This window comes from Microcaecilia unicolor, chromosome 7, assembly GCF_901765095.1.
Source record: "Microcaecilia unicolor chromosome 7, aMicUni1.1, whole genome shotgun sequence".
In the NCBI taxonomy this organism is placed as follows: Eukaryota; Metazoa; Chordata; class Amphibia; order Gymnophiona; family Siphonopidae; genus Microcaecilia; species Microcaecilia unicolor.
In genome coordinates, this window is record NC_044037.1 from 159,244,620 (window position 1) to 159,262,163 (window position 17,544).

The 17,544-nt window shown below is 49.7% G+C and overlaps 1 protein-coding gene across 2 annotated transcripts in view; it reads right to left on the minus strand.

Annotated features, from left to right (window-relative positions):
• Window positions 1–17,544, minus strand: part of FASTKD2 (FAST kinase domains 2) — a 211,549-nt gene that overhangs the window by 47,903 nt on the left and 146,102 nt on the right. The window lies entirely within an intron of this gene.

Here is a 17,544-nt window from a genome sequence, read left to right on the forward strand (position 1 = left end):
CCTGCTGCCGGAACCCGGACATTTCTCTGCCTGTCTGCCCTGCTTTCGCCTAGGTGCCTGGGGGCACTTCTGGATCCTGATTCCTGCTGATCCTGATTGCAAGTTCCAGTTCCGGTCTTTCCTGTAAGTCCTGCCGGCTGCCCGAACCTGGGGGCTTAACCCTCGGGGAAAGGCGGCTAAGCGTAGGTGAAGCCTAGGTCCAGTGTGTTCCAGTCCAGCGGGTTCCGGTCCCATGGATTCCGCTCCAGTGTGTTCCAGTCCAGCGGGTTTCACTCCTGTATGTTCCAGTCCAGTGGGGCCACTCCAGTGTGTTCCAGTCCAGCGGGCTCCACTCCAGTGCGCACCCGTCCGGTGCGTTCCAGTTCCGTGTATTCCTGTGTAGAACTCCAGTCCGGGGTTCCGGTCCAGTCTTGTCTCATCTCTACCTTGAAGGTGATCTTGCCTGCCACTGCCGCTCCACGGTAGTGGCCCAAGGACTCACGAACCCAGTGCTCCCGGGGAAGAAGCCTGACAGTATGCCAAGGTCCTCGAGCACGCAACAAATATTTGCACTTAGTTTATTTTTAATTTATTGTCATTCGCCTTGAATCTTATCTTTTAAGAGAGCTGGCAAGGAATAAGTCCTTGATAACATAACAGCATGTCCACATTAGGCAACTTACGCTTATCCAATTTGTCTGGTAGGATAGGATACAGCTTGGACATAGCATGAGTTACCTTAAGGCTGGTATCTGAGGTGTTTCATTGTGCACATATTAGTTTGTGCATCATCTCATGAACCTAAGTACCTTTGGTGGCTTCTTCGTACCTGCCATAATAGGCTCGGACACTGAAGCAGGACCCTAAGGTACTGAGGAAAAATATTTAGGACTACTACGGCCTTACTAATAAAGGAAGATAATTCCTCCTTCTGAAAATACCTAGCAGATGTGGGATCATCCCCCCCTTCAGCTGGGAATTCCCCTTCTTGTAAGGAGTCTCTATTACCTGAATAAGAAGATATCACTGATATAGCTGTCTCAGAGTGAGGGTCTGAAAGCACAGACTCTACATCCGATTCTGGGGACTGGAAGGGTAGCAGAATCCGGCTGCAAAAGAGAAGACTGAAGTGTAGGAAGCATGCCCTCTGAAGCCGGGAGAGGCACCCAGGAATCTGAGATGGTTACTGCTCCCAGACTTTCTGAAGTTAACACCATCTAGTCCCTGCAGAAATATCGAATTTTCTCCATTCATGCTGGGACTGCCCGCTAACACTTTGGCTGTCTGATCTTGTCAAAGGACAGAAGTGGCACAAGGAGCATTGCCCTAAAGCTGATCTCCTAGCTCCACACCAAGAGCAGTGCTTTATTGCTTCGGACTCCATGAAGTAGATATAAAGAGAGAGTGCCATGGCAGTGAACTGAAGGGGAGAGTAGACTGCAGAAAAAGAACCTGAGGAGATAAAACTTAAAGTTACTCAACTGCACTGATGCAGCCCTCCCTTAATCTGGCCCCAAGATAGTGAGGAGAAGGGCTCCAAAGACTTCTATGTGAGGCAGATGCTGTTACGGCCAGTAGTGAAAATCCAGAATCTTTTTTTTTTTTTTTTTTTTAAGGAAGCAGGTACCAGGTGGTCATGCATAACAAGAGTAGTATATCCCTGAAAAAGGCAAATGTCTAAATCCTTTCCCTCATGACACAACTGCATCCAGAAACCAGACCATGAGCTGCACAGAGCCACCAGTTGGATACAGAGAAATACTAATTTGGAGCAGCTGCATTGTGCTTGCATATAGTGAAGATACTTACCTGTAGCAGGTATTCTCCGAAGACAGCAGGCTTCATACTCTCACAAGTGGTTGATGCCGATCAGCGTTGCCCGATCCGGCACTTTCCATAGTAAAAAAATTAGAGCTTTGTGGAGCATGAGCCGTGCTCTACCTCGCATGCACAAGTGCCTTCCCACCCGTCAAGCAAACGCAGTCTCCTCAGTTTAATACTAAAGCAAAAAATAAAGTAAAAATAACCAAGGAGACAACTCCAAGGGGAGGTGTGAGGGATTGTGAGAATATGAAGCCTGCTGCCCTTGGCGAATACCTGCTACAGGTAAGTATCTTCACTTTCTTCAGGACAAGCAGGCTTCTATCTTCTCACAAGTGGAGAATCCCTAGCATCCAGGCTCAGTCAAAACAACAAACATTGGTCAATTGGGCCTTGCGAAAGTGAGAACATTAGACAGATTAACCTGAAACAATGTACAGTCTGAATAAGTAATAGGCATGCCTGGAACAGAATAAAACGGGCATAGGAGGGTGGAGTTGGATTCTAGATCCCAAACAGATTCTGCAACCCTGACTGCCCGAACTGACTGTTGCCTCGGGTATCCTGTTCAAGGCAGTAATGTGGTATGAATGTGTGAACTGAAGACCACATCATAGCCTTGCAAATTTCTTCAATGCAGGCTGACCTCAAGTGGGCTACTGACGCAGCCATAGCTCTGACATTATGAGCTGTGACATGACCCTCCAAGGCTAGCCCAGCCCGGGCATAAATGAAGGAAATGCAATCTGCCATCCAAATTGAAATGGTGCATTTCCCAATAGCGATCCCCATCCTGTTGTGATCAAAAGAAACAAAAAAACTGGGCAGATTGTCTGTGGGGCCTTGTCCGCTCCATGTAGTAGGCCAATGTTCTCTTGCAATCCAAGGTGTGCAAGCTGCTTTCGCCAGGATGGCCATGAGGTCAGGGAAAGAATGTTGGCAAGACAATCGACTGGCTCAGATGGAACTCAGACACCACTTTCTGCAGGAACTTAGGGTGTGTGCGGAGGACTACTTTGTTGTGATGAAACTTAGTATAAGTTGCATCCACTACTAAGGCCTGAAGCTCACTGACCCTAGGAGCTGAAGTTAACAGCCACCAAGAAAACAACCTTCCAGGTCAAGTTCTTCGGATAGCAGGAATTCAGTGGCTGAAAAGGAGCTTTCATCAGCTGGGTGAGAATGACGTTGAGATCCCATGACACTGGTGGAGGTTGACAGGGGGCTTGGCTCTCACACCAGACAGCAAACCTCCTCCTCTTGGTGAAATCTTTCCTGGAAGCAAGCAAGACTCGGGAGACACGACCAAAGGAAGCAAAATCTAAGCTCTCAACATCCAAGCCGTGAGAGCCAGAGACTGGAGGTTTGGATGTATAAGTGACCACTTGTTCTGAGTGATGAGGGTCGGAAAAACACTCCAATCTCCATGGTGCTTTGGAGGATAATTCCAGAAGAAGAGAGAACCAAACCTGCCGCGGCCAGTACAGCGCGATCAGAATCATGGTTCAACGGTCTTGTTTGAGTTTCAACAAAGTTTTCCCTAGTACAGGTATTGGACGATATGCATACAGAAGGGCTGTCCCCCAACTGAGGATGGCATCTGACGCTAGTCTGTCATGGGCCTGAAGCCTGGAACAGAACTGAATGACCTTGTGACTCATCTGAGTGGTGAAAACAAATCCATGCTCGGAAGATCTTGCGGGCTATGCCCATATTGAGAGATTACTCGTGAGGTTGCATTATCCTGCTCAGTCTGTCGGCCAGGTTATTGTTTTCGCCCGCCAGATAAATGGCTCGAAGAAACATGCCATGTTGGCGAGCCCAATGCCATATCCAGATGGCCTCCTGACACAGAGGGTGTGATCCAGTGACCCTCTGCTTGTTGGTGTAATACATTGCAACCTGATTGTCTGTTTGAATGGGAACAATTTTGTGAGAGAGCCGATCTCTGAACGCCTTTAGAGCATTCCAGATCAACCGAAGCTCCAGAAGGTTGATCTGAAGATTTGTTTCCTGGGATGACTAAGCACCTTGAGTGTGGAGCCCATCTACATGAGTTCCCTATCCCAGAAGAGATGCACTTTTAGTGGCTGAGGAATTTGAAATGAAAGTCCAAGAGTCAAATTAGATTGAATGATCCACCACTGAAGAGAGCATACAGGCTCTGGAGACACTTGGATAACATCTTCTAGACTCCCTGTGGCTTGAAACCATTGAGAAGCCAGGGTCCATTGAGCTGATCTCATGTGAAGACGTGTTATGGTTGTAACATATACTGTGGAAGCCATATGGCCCAACAATCTCAACATATGCCGAGCTATGACCTGCTGAGAGGCACAAACCTTGGATGCGAGTGAGATAAGATTGTCTGCTCTCGCCTCTGGGAGGTAGGCTCAAACATGGTACTGAAAGTGATGAGTTCCCAGCCAAAATCGAAGATACTTCCGGTGGGCTGGAAGTATCGGGATGCGAGTATATGCATCCTTTAAGTCCAGAGAGCATAGCCAATCATTTTTCTGAATCATTGAGAGAAGGGTGCCCTGGGAAACCATCCTGAACTTTTCTTGGACCAGGAATTTGTTCAGGGCCCTTAGGTCTAGAATGGGACTTATCCCCCCATTTTATTTTGCACAAGGAAGTACCTGGAATAGAATCCCTGTCCTTCTTCCCCTGGTGGAATGGGTTTGCCCGCATGGGCTTTCAGAAGGGTGGAGAGTTCCTCTGCAAGTACCTGCCTGTGCTAAGAGCTGAATGAATGAGCTCTTGGTGGGCAATTTGGAGATTTTAGATGCCATCTGAGGGCATATCTGAGATAGACTATTTCAAGAACCCACCGGTTGGAGGTTATAAGAGGTCACCTTTGGTGAAAAATGTTTAGTCTCCTCCCGACCAAGTCATCCAGAATGGACATTTTTATTGCGGCTACGCTCTGCTGGAGCCAGTCAAAAGCTTGTATCTTGCTTTGACTGGGGAGCAGCAGGGGCCTTAGGTGCACGATGTTGATGTGAATGAGCACGCTGGGGCCGAGCTTGCGCAGGCTGGTGAGCTGAAGGGGTGTACCTACATCTAGAATAGTAATAGGCATGCCTCCTTGGCTTGCCAAAAGTCCTCCTAGCTGAGGAGGCTGATGCAGAACGTGCCCGGCGGGAGAGAAAAGAGATTGTATCAGTGTGTTTCTTGATTTGGTCAGTGACCTCCTCGACCTTCTTTCCAAAAAGGTTATTCCCCTGGCAAAGGAGCATCCACCAACCTCTGCTGAACAGAATGTTCCAAGTCAGAAACACACAGTCATGAGAGTCTGTGGATTTCTATACTTTGAGCAGAGATCCTGGATGCCACATCAAAAGTGTCGTAAGTGCCCCTGACCAAGAACTTTCAATACGTCTTCTGCTGCTTGACCAACTGGTGAAAGGCTTGGCATGCTTCGGAGGGAGAGAGTCAACCAAGTCTAACAGCTGCCTCACCGAGTTTCACAAGTGGATACTCGTGAAGAGCTAGTAGGATTGTATACGGGAGATAAGCATTGAAGCCTGGTACATCTTCCTCTCAAAAGAATCCAGGGTTCTAGCTTTTCTGCCTGGGGGCGCCAAGGCATAGTCTCTGGAACTCCTGGCTCTTTTGAGAGCAGATTCCACCACCATGGAATTGTGAGGCCACCGAAGCCTATTAAAACCAGGTGCACTGTGCATCTGATACTGGGTGTCAATCTTCTTGGGCATGACAGGGACCAACAGAGGGGGTCTCCCAGTTACTGAAGAGGACTTCTTGGAGTACCTCGTAGAGAGGTGCAGTCACAGCTTCCTTAGAAGGAGATGTATAATCCAGGACCATGAACATCTTGGCCCTGGGCTCATCCTCCACACTTTCAAAGGAAATGGAATGGCATCAGCCATTTCCTTAACAAAAGATGAAAATGAAAAACTCTCTGGCAGAGACCATCTCCTTTCAGGTGAAGAGGAGGGTTCAGAGGTAATCCCAAAGACTCATCTGAGGGAAAAGTAACTGGGATCCTCCTCCGACTCCAATGAGCGCTTCTCTTCGGTGCTGGACAATACCTCCCTATGGGATTGCTGAGACCGTACCTGCCTTGGTACTAAGGAACCATGTCCTTGAGAGCGGCGTTGAGAAGATGACTCCCGCTTGGTGAAGCTTCCTCCATCGATGTCGAGGGAGTGCCGGCTTGGGTGGCAGTCGAACCCGGGGGTCGCAAGCGGCGCTGGTGTCAGAGGCTGCATTGTAAGCTGTGGGCCAGGCGGAGCCGCAATGGGAGGCAGGCTAGGTGCAAGCACCCCTGATGCACACACCAAGAGTTCAGGAGGCAAGGCCCAGATACGTCATCGAGGGCCGACAGCGGGAAAAGCTGGGGTGCCGGCTGAGGCGCAGGTTGCAGAACCACTGGGGTCGACGCGGGAGCTGGATCTCACCTACTAGGAGACAGGCACATCAGTATTTATTTATTTGTAGCATTTGTATCCCACATTTTCCCACCTACTTGCAGTCTCAATGTGGCTTACATTATGCCGTGATGGCAATCGCCATTTCCGAGTACAGAATTTCAGATGGTAATACATTTAGGTGTATACATACATAGTAAAGAGGAATACATTGTGGTATTGCATACCAATGATTTTGCATCAAGGTGCATACATACATGGTACAGAGGATTGCATTATGGTATTGTATAGAGCTTTCTAAGTGATAAAATGAGTTGTAGCATAAGTTAGGTCTTTGATTATTGAGATGTCATCTTCAATTTAGGAAACAGATTGGTAGTGCGTATTGTGTAGCTTTCTTTAATAGCAGTGGGGTTAAACAGTCAAGTGACAAGAGTTCGGCCTTGTCTAGTTCGTGTAAAGTCTGTTTATTTTGTATTTAAGATGGAACATTATGGTAAGCCTTCTTGAACAGGTTCGTTTTCAGTAGTCTACGGAAAATTGTTAGGTCATGTATTGATTTTATGGCCTTCGGTAATGCGTTCCATAGTTGCGTGCATACGTAGGAGCAGCTGGATGCGTATGTGGATTTATATTTTAGTCCTTTGCAACTGGGATAGTGGAGATTGAGGAATGTTCATGATGTTCTTTTTGCGTTCCTAGTAGGCAAGTCTATGAGGTCTGACATATAGGTCGGGGCTTCCCCGTGAACGATTTTGTGGACCAGGGTGCAAACTTTGAACGCAATTCTCTTAAAGGGAGCCAGTGTAGTTTTTCTCTTAGGGGTTTGGCGCTTTCTTATTTCGCTTTCTCATATCTGGCTGCTGTGTTTTGGGCTGTCTGAAGCTTCTTAATGACTTGTTCTTTGCATGCGGCATAGATGGCATTGCAATAATCCAGATGACTTAACACCATCGATTGTACCAGGCTACGAAATATTTCCCTTGGGAAGAAAGATTTGATCCTTTTAAGTTTCCACATTGAGTAGAACATTTTCTTTGCAGTATTTTTCGCATGGTCTTCGAGTGTTAGATTTCGGTCGATTGTGACTCCCAGAATTTTCAGAGTATCTGAGACCGGGAGGGTGTAGTCTGGGGTGTTTATGGTGCTTGGTTTGTTTGTGTTATATTGTGAGGACAGAATAAGACATTGTGTTTTTTCTGCGTTTAGCTTTAGTTGGAATGCATCCGCCCATGAATTCATTATTTGGAGGCTGTGTTTCATTTCATTTGTGATTTCTGTTAGATCGTGTTTAAACGGGATATATATCGTGACATCGTCTGCATAGATGTACGGGTTGAGTCCTTGGTTGGATAGCGATTTAGCTAATGGTGTCATCATTAAGTTAAAAAGAGTTGGTGAAAGCGGTGATCCTTGTGGTACTCCACATTCAGGTTTCCATGGTGTTGATGTTTTTGAGTTTGATATCACTTGATAGGTTCTTGTTGATAGGAAGCCTTCGAACCATCTAAGTATGTGTCCTCCAATCCCGAAGTAGTCCAGGATGTTCGAGAGTATTTGGTGGCTGACCATGTCGAACGCACTGGACATGTCAAATTGTAGTAGAAGCACATTGTTTCCAGTTGCAATTAATTGTTTAAATTTGGTTATGAGAGTGGTTATAACTGTTTCGGTGCTGTGGTTGGATCGAAATCCTGACTGTGATTCATGTAATATATTGAATTTGTTTACGTAGTTGGTAAGTTTGGTTACCATGCTTTCCATTAATTTGACTGCCAGGGAGATTGATGCTAATGGTCGATAGTTGCTTGTGTCGTTTAATTTTTTCTTTAAATCTTTGGGTATAGGTGTGAAAAGTACATTTCCTTTGTCCTTGGGGAATAGTCCATGTTGCAACATGTAGTTCATGTGTGATGTTAGGTCTGTTATGAAGCGGGGGGCATGCCTTATTAGGTTGCTGGGACAGATATCCAATTTGGAGTGGGTTTTGGAGAATTTGTTGATTGCTTGAGTGACGGTTTCTTCGGTTAGCAGATCGAAGTTAGTCCATGTTCGGTCTGCTGGGTATTCACTGAGCAGGGACTGTCCTTCCCCATGTTTAAACTTGTACAGCGCTGCGTAACCCTGGCAGCGCTATAGAAATGCTAAGTAGTAGTAGTAGTAGTAGTGGTGTTGGGTCCAAGCAATCCATGAATTTTCCGTGATCAGTGGTATTGAGTGGTAGCGTGGATCGTAGTTGTCTGCTGATGGGGTGTCTGTGCTGGTTTATTCACGATTTGGTAGAGTTTATGTGCGTGTCTTTGTAGTCTGGCCCTATTTTGGTTTTGTAGTATGCTCTTTTGGTTTGTCTTATTGAGTATTTGTATTTTCTTTGCATTTGCTTCCATGCTTCCTAAATAGAGGGGGAGTGGTCCTCCCAGCACTGATGCTTCTCTGGTGCTGAATCATTCGACACCCCGGAGCTCTCGGCACCATGTGTCAAAGGTGACGACTGATGACGATGCTTCTTGGCCTTCACCCAAAGCGTGTCACCAAGGCTCCTCAGTGCTGACAAGGATGACGTCAAATCCTCATGTCGCCTCGGGGTCAGGTCAGACGATGGACGGCCCTGGGGGGCCTGTACAGCAGGAAGCCTCGAGACAGGTGTAGACTCACTCAATGCCTTACTGCTCCCAGTGTCTAAGGGTCTAGTAGCAGCCATGTTTACTGAGGCTCCTGATGCCGACGCCTCCGACCTCGATGCCAAGGAACCGGAATTGGCTCCAAAAATCCTCTCTCACTGAACCTCTCAGGAAATCTGGGTCCTCTTCTTCATGCAAAGAGAGAGAACACAGTTAGCAGGGCTATGGTCGGGCCCAAGACACTGCAGACACTAAGAATAGGTGTCCTTTCCCGAGATAGTTCAATTACACTGGGTTCAATCTTTGTGGACATGGACGGAAAAACTTCATCAGCTAAATTAAACACCTTGATGGTGCCTGAAAAAGGAGCAAGGCACGGAGAAAAAGAAAGGGAAAGACCTGACTGAAGTCAGGGCCTATAAAATGACGATGGAAAAAAATAAGTAAACCGGGCAAAACAAATTTAAGGAAATTAAAGGAAGGGTAAAAATAGGCCCAAAAAAGAGAGCCAACAGAGAAGACTGGAAAAAAAAAAGCCGGAAAGCACAAAATAGCTCTCAAAAATCAGACAAGTGAGGAGAGGACAAAAAAACGCACCTTCTCCTCGTGTGGAAAGAGACCGCATTCACGCAATGCGCAGGAAGTCGCTCACGCACGCGTGGTGGAGCGTGGCTCACGTGCCATAAAGCTCTCATTTTGTTACTATGGCAAATGCCAGATCCGGCGACGCGGAACGGCGTCACCCACTTGTGAGAAGATAGAAACATGCTTGTCCTCAGAGAAGAAATTATTTCCTATACAGGAAAGTGAACCAAAAACCATCTTTTAAACAGTTTTAGAGCTGAAGTGAAGCTGTCATCTTCCATTCATTAGTAACATATTTTCTTTGCAAGCAAACTTAGACTGTGAGCCCTCTAGGGACAGAGAAAGTGCCTGCATATAATATGTACAGTGCTGCATACATCCAGTAGTGCTATGATTAAATAAAGCATGTACTAAAGAACAGCACATATTTTAGCTCATGTTTTATCACACTGGGCTCAAACTGTGGTAGATCACTAGTAGTTCATTAACAACGGGCAATGTGTTCCTCTTGTCCATTTTTTGTGCAGATATAGCTATAATAAATCCATATGGTTGCTACTCTAGTCTATTTAAAACCAAGAAATAATTGTCAGCAATCTCCTAGTGAGACCTTTTTTATTACACAGACTTCATTTGTCATTAGCTCTTGAGAGTTCAAACTCTTCCTCATCATGTCAGTGTAAAATTAAGGGACTATAATCATCAACTGGCTTTCCCTGAAAAGAGGAGCAGGAACTAAAATTAATTGTCTTTTCAGAAAATCACTTTTTCCAATCATATTTTGTAACTTTCATCGTGACCAGGCATGGTGGACATTTTGGTGCAACCAAAAATGATTCTGAAAACAAGGAGAAATTGTGACATCTGGAATACATTGGAGATGAAGCAAAGCTATTCATTTGGAAACATGTCAACTCTGCACTGCACTCCATTTCCGCCCCCCCCCCCCCAAAAAAAAAAAATTCTGAAGTATGATTTTTGATGTCCTACTAGGGCCCACCCGATGAAAGAAAGGACAAGGAGTATTACACACAAAATACTCAAAAACAAACCATGCAGATATTTTACTATCTGATCAGCCTTTGTTTCCAAAGAACAATGGCTGGCCTGCATTAGGGTGTGGTGCCATGAGCCTTCACTAAAAGCCGATTTGTGCATTTCCCTTACTTTTATATTCCCCCCTCAGTTCACATCATCCATAGTCCTCTGGAACTTGGCTGCCATGAACACCTAGTCTGGACACTAGGTTGTACCAGTCAAAACTAGCAGAAACTCTCTTCCCTTTATATCATCCCTAGTCCATGGAGCAGAAAATTTGAATTGGCACTCAAACCCATGTTCTCCACATAGCAGTGCATAGCATTTGCTGCTGAGCTGGCCCTGCCTTTTTTTTTTCTTTTTAGATATATGATCAGTTATTCCATGCAAAAATTTGATTTCCTATAATAAATTCTGCCTCATTATGCACTTATATCTAAGAAAGGTAGAGCCCTATTTTACACAGAACGTAGAGATCGGAATTGAGAAAAGTCTGCTAATGCAAATCTGAACAGTATACTCTGTGCTCTTATTTATGGCTATGTAAAAGTTTGCAATAAACTTTATAAATGGTACATTACTGATACTACTAGTCAAAAATGTCCACAATTTTACATCTACCCTTTCACACAGCAATGAATAATACTTAAGTTCACACAAAAGGTCTATTGCTGTTATAATAAATCAAAAGCAACTTTCATACAGAAAGGTATCTTTGGACCAGAGGCAGTACTCCGCTATTAAGTATTGGTGCAGTAGCAATTTTCCACCTTTCTTGTCATCGGTCCAGTCTTGTTAAAGACAACTATTCAATTTCAACAGAATTGGATTTTTAAACTAAATTCGGTTGAACCAATTGGGCTTAACAAAGAAATTGAATGGTTGTCTTTAATCTAACAAGTTCCTAATACTGGTTGATGTAAGCCGTGTGACCATGATGGCTAGAGCATAGTTAGATGCCTTGGCCATATTGGTATAAGGGGTGAAGAATTAAGTACTTGTTCTGGAGACTAAAAGGTACATGACTACCATGATGTTTAATATTTAACTTTTTGAAAATTTTTCATTGGTTCTTTTTTCTGGAGTGGCTTGCCTTGAGAAAGCTGGACTGATGACAAGAAAGGTGGAAGTGAATGATACATACCTGTAGCAGGTGTTCTCCGAGGACAGCAGGCTGATTGTTCTCACGACTGGGTGACGTCCGCGGCAGCCCCCACCAACCGGAAAAAAGCTTCGCGGGACGGTCGGCACGCAGGGCACGCCCACCGCGCATGCGCGGCCGTCTTCCCGCCCGTGCGCGACCGCTCCCGCCAGTTGAATGACTAGCAAAAGATGAAACACACAACTCCAAAGGGGAGGAGGGAGGGTAGGTGAGAACAATCAGCCTGCTGTCCTCGGAGAACACCTGCTACAGGTATGTATCATTCACTTTCTCCGAGGACAAGCAGGCTGCTTGTTCTCACGACTGGGGTATCCCTAGCTTTCAGGCTCACTCAAAACAAGAACCCAGGTCAATTGAACCTCGCAACGGCGAGGGTACAACAGAAATTGACCTACGAAGAACAACTAACTGAGAGTGCAGCCTGACCAGAATAAATTCGGGTCCTGGAGGGTGGAGTTGGATTTACACCCCAAACAGATTCTGCAGCACCGACTGCCCGAACCGACTGTCGCGTCGGGTATCCTGCTGGAGGCAGTAATGTGATGTGAATGTGTGGACAGATGACCACGTCGCAGCCTTGCAAATCTCTTCAATAGTGGCTGACTTCAAGTGGGCCACTGACGCTGCCATGGCTCTAACACTATGAGCCGTGACATGACCCTCAAGAGTCAGCCCAGCCTGGGCGTAAGTGAAGGAAATGCAATCTGCTAGCCAATTGGAGATGGTGCGTTTCCCGACAGCGACCCCTAGCCTGTTAGGGTCGAAAGAAACAAACAATTGGGCGGACTGTCTGTGGGGCTGTGTCCGCTCCAAGTAGAAGGCCAATGCTCTCTTGCAGTCCAATGTGTGCAACTGACGTTCAGCAGGGCGGGTATGCGGCCTGGGGAAGAATGTTGGCAAGACAATTGACTGGTTAAGATGGAACTCCGACACCACCTTCGGCAGGAACTTTGGGTGGGTGCGGAGCACTACTCTGTTGTGATGAAATTTGGTATATGGAGCATGAGCTACTAGGGCTTGAAGCTCACTGACCCTACGAGCTGAAGTAACTGCCACCAAGAAAATGACCTTCCAGGTCAAGTACTTCAGATGGCAGGTATTCAGTGGCTCAAAAGGAGGTTTCATCAGCTGGGTGAGGACGACGTTGAGATCCCATGACACTGTAGGAGGCTTGATAGGGGGCTTTGACAAAAGCAAGCCTCTCATGAATCGAACGACTAAAGGCTCTCCAGAGATGGCTTTACCTTCCACACGATAATGGTAAGCACTAATCGCACTAAGGTGATTCCTTACTGAGTTGGTCTTGAGGCCAGACTCTGATAAGTGTAGAAGGTATTCAAGCAGGTTCTGTGCAGGGCAAGAACGAGGTTCTAGGGCCTTGCTCTCACACCAAACGACAAACCTCCTCCACTTGAAAAAGTAACTCTTTTTAGTGGAATCCTTCCTGGAGGCAAGCAGGACCCGGGAGACACCCTCCGACAGACCCAACGCAGCGAAGTCTACGCCCTCAACATCCAGGCCGTGAGAGCCAGAGACTGAAGGTTGGGGTGCAGTAACGCTCCGTCGTTCTGCGAAATGAGAGTCGGAAAACACTCCAATCTCCACGGTTCTTCTGAGGACAACTCCAGAAGAAGAGGGAACCAGATCTGACGGGGCCAAAAGGGCGCTATCAGAATCATGGTGCCACGGTCGTGCTTGAGCTTCAGTAAGGTCTTCCCCACCAAAGGTATGGGAGGATAAGCATACAGGAGGCCGGTCCCCCAATGGAGGAGAAAGGCGTCCGACGCTAGCCTGCCGTGTGTCTGAAGTCTGGAACAGAACAGAGGCAGCTTGTGGTTGGTCTGAGAGGCGAAAAGGTCCACCGAGGGGGTGCCCCACTCTCGGAAGATCTTGCGTACCACTCTGGAATGGAGCGACCACTCGTGCGGTTGCATGACTCTGCTCAGTCTGTCGGCCAGACTGTTGTTTACGCCTGCCAGGTATGTGGCTTGGAGGAGCATGCCAAACTGGCACGCCCAGCGCCACAGCCCGACGGCTTCCTGACACAGGGGGCGAGATCCGGTGCCCCCCTGCTTGTTGACGTAATACATTGCAACCTGATTGTCTGTCCGAATTTGGATAATTTGGCAGGACAGCCGATCTCTGAAAGCCTTCAGCGCGTTCCAGATCGCTCGGAGCTCCAGGAGGTTGATCTGCAGATCCTTTTCCTGGAGGGACCACAGACCCTGGGTGTGAAGCCCATCGACATGAGCTCCCCAACCCAGGCGAGATGCATCCGTCGTCAGCACCTTCGTGGGCTGCGGAATTTGGAATGGACGTCCCAGGGTCAAATTGGTCCGGATGGTCCACCAGAGCAGTGAAGTGCGGCAACTGGTGGAGAGGCGGATGACATCTTCTAGATTCCCGGTGGCTTGGAACCACTGGGAAGCTAGGGTCCATTGAGCAGATCTCATGTGAAGACGAGCCATGGGAGTCACATGAACTGTGGAGGCCATATGACCCAGAAGTCTCAACATCTGCCGAGCTGTGACCTGCTGAGACGCTCTGGTCTGCGAAGCGAGGGACAGGAGGTTGTTGGCCCTCGCTTCGGGAAGGAAGGCCTGAGCCGTCTGGGTATTCAGCAGAGCTCCTATGAATTCCAGAGACTGGGTTGGCTGGAGATGGGACTTTGGGTAATTTATCACAAACCCCAGCAGCTCCAGGAGATGAATAGTGCACTGCATGGACCGGAGGGCTCCTGCCTCCGAGGTGTTCTTGACCAGCCAATCGTCGAGATATGGGAACACGTGCACTCCCAGCCTGCGTAGGTACGCCGCCACCACCACGAGGCACTTTGTAAACACTCGTGGGGCGGAGGCGAGCCCAAAGGGCAGCACACAATACTGAAAGTGCCGTGCGCCCAGGCGGAATCTGAGATACTGTCTGTGAGCTGGCAGTATCGGGATGTGAGTATATGCATCCTTTAAATCCAGGGAACATAGCCAATCGTTTTTCTGAATCATTGGCAGAAGGGTGCCCAAGGAAAGCATCCTGAACTTTTCTTTGACCAGGAATTTGTTCAGGCCTCTCAGGTCTAGGATGGGACGCATCCCCCCTGTTTTCTTTTCCACAAGGAAGTACCTGGAATAGAATCCCTGCCCTTCCTGCCCGGGTGGTACGGGCTCGACCGCATTGGCGCTGAGAAGGGCGGAGAGTTCCTCTGCAAGTACCTGCTTGTGATGGGAGCTGAAGGATTGAGCTCCCGGAGGACAATTTGGAGGCAGGGAGGCCAAATTCAGGGCGTATCCGCACCGCACTATTTGGAGAACCCACTGGTCGGAGGTTATGAGAGGCCACCTTTGGTGAAAAAATTTTAACCTCCCCCGACCGGCAGATCGTCCGGTACGGACACTTTGAGGGCGGCTATGTTCCCGTGGATCCAGTCAAAAGCCCGTCCCTGGCTTTTGCTGTGGAGGCGCAGGGGGCTGCTTAGGCGCACGCTGTTGACGGTAACGAGCGCGCTGGGGCTGTCCCTGTGCCTGACGAGGCCTTCGGGCCGGCTGGTTGTACCTACGCTTTGCAAAAGAATAGGGTGCAGCCTGCCGGGCCCGGGAAAAACGTCCACCTGCTGAGGTGGATGCTGAAGGCGCCCGGTGGGAGAGCTTGTCGAGAGCGGTTTCCCGCTGATGCAGTTGGTCCACCATCTGCTCGACCTTCTCACCAAAAATGTTATCCCCCCGGCAAGGGACGTCGGCCAGTCTCTGCTGGGTGCGGTTGTCCAGGTCAGAGGCACGCAGCCATGAGAGCCTGCGCATCACTATACCTTGGGCCGCAGCACGAGACGCCACGTCACAGGTGTCATAGATACCCCTGGACAGGAACTTTCTGCACGCCTTCAGCTGCCTGACCACCTCCTGATAAGGCCTGGACTGCTCCGGCGGGAGCTTCTCGACCAGGTCCGCCAGTTGTTGCACATAGGTCCGCATGTGAATGCTCATATAGAGCAGGTATGACTGGATGCGGGTCACGAGCATGGAGGATTGGTAGGCCTTCCTCCCAAACGAGTCCAGAGTGCGAGACTCCCGCCCCGGGGGCGCCGAGGCGGTATCCCTTGAACTCCGTGCCCTCTTGAGAGCAGAATCCACGACCGCCGAGTCATGGGGCAATTGGGGCCGCATTAACTCTGGGTCGGAGTGGATCCTGTACTGGGACTCTGCTTTCTTGGGAATGGTGGGGTTAGTTAACGGTCGCACCCAGTTCCGAAGCAGTGTCTCCTTGAGGACATTGTGCAGCGGCACCGTGGAGGACTCTCTAGGTGGCGATGGATAGTCGAGGACCTCGAGCATCTCGGCCCTCGAGCATCTCGGCCCTCGGCTCTTCCACAGAGACCACGGGGAAGGGAATGCTGATAGACATATCCCGCACAAAGGAGGCAAAGGAGAGGCTCTCGGGGGGTGAGAGCTTCCTCTCCGGTGAAGGCGTGGGGTCCGAGGGAAGGCCCGTAGACTCCTCTGAGGAGAAATATCTAGGGTCCTCCTCTTCCCCCCACGAGTCCTCATCCTCGGTATCGGACATAAGCTCATGTAGCTGAGTCCTGAACCGGGCCCGGCTCGACGTCGAGGCACCGAGGTCTCGGTGTCGTCGAGCGGTGGACTCCCGCGCCGGCGGGGACGGAGCTCCCTCCATCGACGTCGACGGGGACTCCACCTGCGTGGCGGTCGAGACCGGCGCCGCAAGCGGCGGCGGTGTCGACGGCCCCGGCGCCGGGCTAGAGCTCACCGGCGCCACAGACATCGGCGCCGAGGGCGCAAGCACCCCCGGCGCCGGCACAGCCTGGCGCATCAGCCCTTCCAGGATCCCCGGAAGGATGGCTCTGAGGCACTCGTCCAGGCCCGCTGCCGGGAAAGGCGGTGGGGCCGGTAGGGGTGTCGGTGCCAGAAGCTGATGGGGGCCAGGAGACGGCACCGAGGTGCCGGAACCCTGACGCGTCGGTACCTCACGACCGACGGGGACCTCTCCTCTCGACGATGACGCTTCGGCGTCGCCTCCTCTCCGATGTCCGGATGCACCGAGGGCGACCGGTGACGACGCTTCTTGTCTTTCTTCCGATGCGCGTCACCGGTGCCGGGAGGTATGGAGGAGGAGGAGGACGATCCCCCTCGGTCCCGGGGAGCCGGGTCAGACAGGGTTCGGTCCCGAGGGCCACGGGCTGAGGGAGTGACCGGGGCCGACTGCCCACGCGGCCGCTCACCTCTACCCTCGCCGGCGGACCGGCGGGCCGACGGGACCTGTTCTCCTGGGGTCGATGCCATCGGTGCCGATGTCTCGGGCATCGATACCGGTACCGAAGGACCGGGCGTCGATACCGATGCCGTCGAGGTCGAGGTCGACGTCGAGGGGCCGGCGCAAGTTCCAAAAAGACGGTCCCGCAGAACTTGCCTCGCAACCTGAGTCCGTTTCCGGAGACCGAGACACAGGGAACACGACTTGATATTGTGCTCCGGCCCGAGGCACTGGAGGCACCAAGCGTGGGTGTCGGTCTGCGAGATCGGCCGGCCGCAGCGACCACACTTTTTAAATCCACTCGGGATCCTTGAGGACATTGACGGAAAAATCGCGTCGGCGAAGTCAAAGTCGTCAATGGTGGCTGAAATCACACCACGAAAAGGAAAACGACCGTGCGGCCACTAGGCCGCAACGCGGCGTCCCCGCTGGAAGCGAGGGAAAAAGGGAGCGCGTGCTCCACACGCGCAGGGTTTCTTTTTTTTTTTTTCTTTTTTTTTTCCAAAAAGAAACCGGACGGTAAACTAAACAAAGTTAAACAAAGAAAAAGCACGATCCGCGTAAACGCGATCGAAATCCGGCGGCTGAATCAGAGAGAGCGGCGAGGCACGACTCTCTCCAGACGCGGAAAAAAAGGAACTGGCGGGAGCGGTCGCGCACGGGCGGGAAGACGGCCGCGCAT